At 41.5% G+C, this 4,642-nt stretch overlaps 1 pseudogene; it reads left to right on the forward strand.

Moving 5' to 3' along the window:
• The first annotated feature begins 346 nt into the window (after window positions 1-346).
• On the forward strand, window positions 347-3,628 carry LOC120432728 (annotated as a pseudogene).
• The last annotated feature ends 1,014 nt before the right edge of the window (window positions 3,629-4,642 follow it).

Raw genomic sequence — 4,642 nt, forward strand, 5'->3', positions numbered from 1 at the left:
CCCTGAAATATTTTTCTTTGTGCTTGATAAGAACTTCTAACTTATTTTAGATGATGGCTTGAGACTACTGGAAACTGTGACAGTCTGCTTAAAGACTGTTCAGTGTATGGCTTAACTATAAACCAGGTTCTATGAAGGACAAATCATTACTATATTGGCTTGTTGGGGAAGGAACCACTAGTGTTTTGGATGAGTCCAGTGGAAGCATTGAGTGGCTGATGATTAATGGGGAACAGCACTCTAGAGAAAATGTGTCTTGGAAGCTTCATGATCTCTGTAGTTGTCTCAGAATATGACATGCATTGCTTTTAAAGACTAAGTGCTTGTATTGGTTTTTAACAGGGGGCTGCACTGATTATGTCAGCACGCACATTCACTGATTTCACGACCCAGGCTACCTTTGAAATAAAGGTAAGATTGACATTGAGGTCTTGAACACAGACTGACACTTGGCACTTTGACTCATGGGTGTTTGCTTCTCCAGAAATGTGACCTCTTCAAGCTGGATGAGGGCCCTGCCACTCAGGTGGTTCTGACTCATGATGAGGGTCTGCAGTACTACCGCACAATGCAGATCATGAGACATATGGAGCTGAAGGCAGATCAGCTGTACAAACAGAAGATGATTAGAGGGTTCTGTCACTTGTATGATGGGCAGGTTGGTTTTGTCCTGATCTACAATGAAACTCAGGGCTGGTGGTGTAATTTTTTTGAATATCTGCCGAGTATGTTGAACTGCTATCTGATGTGAAATCTGTACTTTAACACAGTATCTGAGGGGCAGAAGTCTCTAAGCATTGCCCTGTGAAATATTTATTGGCTACTCTTTGCAATAAATCTCCCTTTAGGTCCAGACATGTGAAGCTGTTTTCTCATTATAGGAAGCCTGTGCTGTTGGTCTTGAAGCCTCAATTAACTTGTCAGACCACCTGATCACAGCATATCGTGCGCATGGCTACACTTACACCCGGGGAGGGACTGTCAAGGAGATCATGGCTGAGCTCACTGGTGGGTTGTTGGTGAAGACACTAAAGATCAGTAAATGATGGACTCATTTTGACTACGCCACTCTTACAACTGCCACTTTTCAATGTTCAGTTGCTGCTAGAGTAACTTGACAGGTTTTTAATCTTTCCCAAAAGTCAAGCTATTGAGGTTCAGAAACTTAAAGAATATCCTAAAGAGCCCAGTACATGGAGTACTACAGTTACAAGATGATGACAATAGAAATGTCTCCCTAATTCGATGAAGGTGGCACACTTGTGGCTTGACCTTGGTGGTTTATTCCCTGAGATTAAGGCTCCAGGAAATGTGTTTGGTATCACTGAGTCTAGGAACAAATATCAATAAGTGTACTCTGAGATGTAAATGCTTTCATTATATCAACAAATGTTTTCCATGCACAGGCAGAAGAGGCGGAATTGCAAAGGGCAAGGGAGGCTCTATGCACATGTACTGCAAAAACTTCTATGGTGGAAATGGAATTATTGGTGCTCAGGTAAATGTCATCTAGGTGCTTTGCTTTGTTACTGTTTTTGCTTTCCATGGTTTAAGTATGTCAGATGTCATTGGTTTGGAACTGACACTGGCTGTACATTTAGACTTAAACACTGACGTTCACACTGGGACTTCTCTAGGTTCCTTTGGGTGCTGGTGTAGCACTCGCCTGCAAGTATCTTGGCAACAATGAGCTGTGTGTCTGTCTCTATGGTGATGGTGCTGCCAACCAGGTATGTAGTTTTTATTTCGTACATAAATGGGTTGAAGAGCAACACTTGGCTGTGCACAGCCAGTATTTACTTTGCTGTACATTGCTCATTCCCATAGAACGTTAAATCTGTCAAACTTGTGCTAAATGCACAACATGACCAAACTGTGGAAAGTTTTGAAGCTGTAACTTGACGACTTTACAGAACTTTTAAAAGTCTTGTGTATATTCCACATTCGAAACATACAACATGGCTGCTCTCTGGAAGCTGCCTGTTATCTTTGTCTGTGAGAACAACCGGTATGGCATGGGCACCTCAGTGGAACGAGCTGCAGCCAGCACAGATTACTACAAGAGAGGAGAGTTCATTCCTGGTCTGAGGGTAAGCGTCTGGCATACTTGAGCACATTTCTCCATAAATGATAGAATAGTGCAGCTCAAAATGACAGTTGCTCTCATTTTGCAAAACCTGATGTCTTGCACTCTTTAATTGGAATGCCAGTTATTCAATCCGGGTTTGTTCAGTCACAATTACAAATGCATGCCTGAACTCTTTGTTTCGAACACAATGCACACTAGATGGAAGTGAGATAAATGGCAGCCTCAAATGTTCAGGTAGTCTAATGTTAAAGTCCTGCAGAATTCTGAAGTACACCTATTCTGACTCGTTGTAGAGCTGACAAATTTCAAATGTGTCTGGTGCAACCATAAACTTGCATATGGACCCTGTCAGTTTTTTGTAAGATGAGATTAATAACCTCAGTAACTGTTCACAGGTGGATGGAATGGATGTTCTGTGTCCGGGAAGCAACCAGGTTTGCTGCTGATCACTGTCGCTCTGGGAAGGTGTGTTTAAAATGCTTAATTGTCATGTGTAGGAAACGCAACTTGGCTCTCTGAAACTCTGTCCTTTGCTCAGGGTCTTGTTCTCATGGAACTCCAGACATACCGCTATCATGGACACAGCATGAGCGATCCTGGAATTAGGTAAACAACTGGCTAATTAAGCCAGTTTAAGTTGCAGCAACTTAAGTTCTCTTCAAGTTTAATCTTACAAATGTTCTTTGCCGTGCCTGTGGCTCTTACCTCTGCTCCTTGGTCTCATGTATGTATGTAGTGGCTAGTTCTGCCTAGGGATAAACAAATTCTCCATCTTCTGTCAGATTTCTCCATTTGACAGACTTAACACTTAAAGTTATTTTGACGCATTCAGTCTATAAATTTCATTCTATTCTGCATAGAAATGGATCACTGATTTTTCACTTTGAGTATTTAAAAGTGTTTTAGATGCTCAAAGCACATTTGTTGGCAACCATTGTGCATCCCTACAACTCTCCTGCACCCTCTCCCCCTCTAGCTACCGCACACGTGAGGAGATCCAGGAAGTGCACAGTAAGAGGGACCACATGCTCAGACACAACATGGCTAGTGTGGAGGAACTCAAGGTAGGAAATTCTTAAGATGCAGAAATCAAATTTATGCGCAACACTTCTGACAGTTTAGATCTTTGTTATTGCAGCAAGTAATAAGTTTGCCTAGCTAAGCATACTAACTTTTGTGATAACTCTAACATTAATGCATGCTTTACATGTGAGGGTAAAGGGAGAGCTGCAACCATATTTAAAATGAGATCCTCCAGGTTTCATCACAGGTCTTGGAGCACAATTGCCTCATACACTGGAAGATGCCTTGTCTGTCATTTCTGTAGGGAATTGATGTGGAAGTGAGGAAAGAGATCAAGGATGCAGCTCAGTTTGCCACCACAGACCCGGAGCCCCCACTGGAAGAATTGTGCAACCACATCTTCTACAATGAGCCACCTTTTGAGGTGTGTGGAACAAACCCGTGGACCAAGCTGAAGTCTATTAGCCAAAGTTCTTGACAACCGCCTGTCCTTGACGCACGCCATGTACTTTAAACTTGTCCCTCACACGAGAGGGACACTTTACTACCTCAAGTCTTGAAGTTGCTACAGTGAAGTGTTAATGTTATCAGTGTTGCAAGTGTAAGATTAATACCTACATTTTTGCGCTTCACCATATTTACCTTGGCCAGAAATGTTTAGTGATTAAATCGGTTTCTGGTTGACTTCATCCTTTCACAAGACTTGAGGCACACTCATTCCTTAAATCTGACTAGATTATTTGCTGTGTAATCTGGTAATTTGAGGTGCTGTAAATGTTTAGTGTCACAGGATGTATGACCTTAACATGGCTTTGTGCTCTATATACTTAATAAAGAAGTCAACTTGAGAAAGTTGCTTGTCTTTAAATGGTAACTGTTCAAAATGTTGAGACACAACTGTTTGGTCTGAAGTTTAATCTGCTTCAAGTTGAGCAGATGTGTTTGCAAAGTACTTCAAATCCTGAGGCCCTTTCAGAGTGGATTCATTTCAGGCTTGTCTCAAAACACTTGTAGATGCTTGGCTTACACCAAATGTGGGTGAACGAGAAATGTGCAACCTAACATTGGGTGACAAGTTTATGCAGCTGTAACTCTAGCTCCTTTCACGTTTTTGGTTGGCAACTTCAGCGATTTAACATGCCTCTATCACTACTGGCTGGCTTTAGACTTTTAAACCCTAAAACATTTAACTTTAGGTTTCAATACCTAAATTTAAAAACAAACACACACAAAAAAAAAACGGCTCATGTCTTAAGACCATAGTTGCAGCTCTGACAAAGCACACAATGGTCTATGAATGTCTAGTCTCAACACCTACAAAACTAAAAGGAGGAAAATGGCTTAAAATATAACAAGATAGGCAAATGTTACCAGAATGGATCCAATGTAGCCTTCTCTAAGGTGCACTCAAGTATTACCCTACTTGATCCCTTTCTAAAGACGTCTCCCCTTTTTGTACCATTAACACACCAGTGTTTCAGCTTTAGTCCCACTCCACTCAAACTATGACATAGATGTGGTTTTATGGAC

Source organism: Oreochromis aureus, linkage group 10 (assembly GCF_013358895.1).
Source record: "Oreochromis aureus strain Israel breed Guangdong linkage group 10, ZZ_aureus, whole genome shotgun sequence".
Taxonomy (NCBI): Eukaryota; Metazoa; Chordata; class Actinopteri; order Cichliformes; family Cichlidae; genus Oreochromis; species Oreochromis aureus.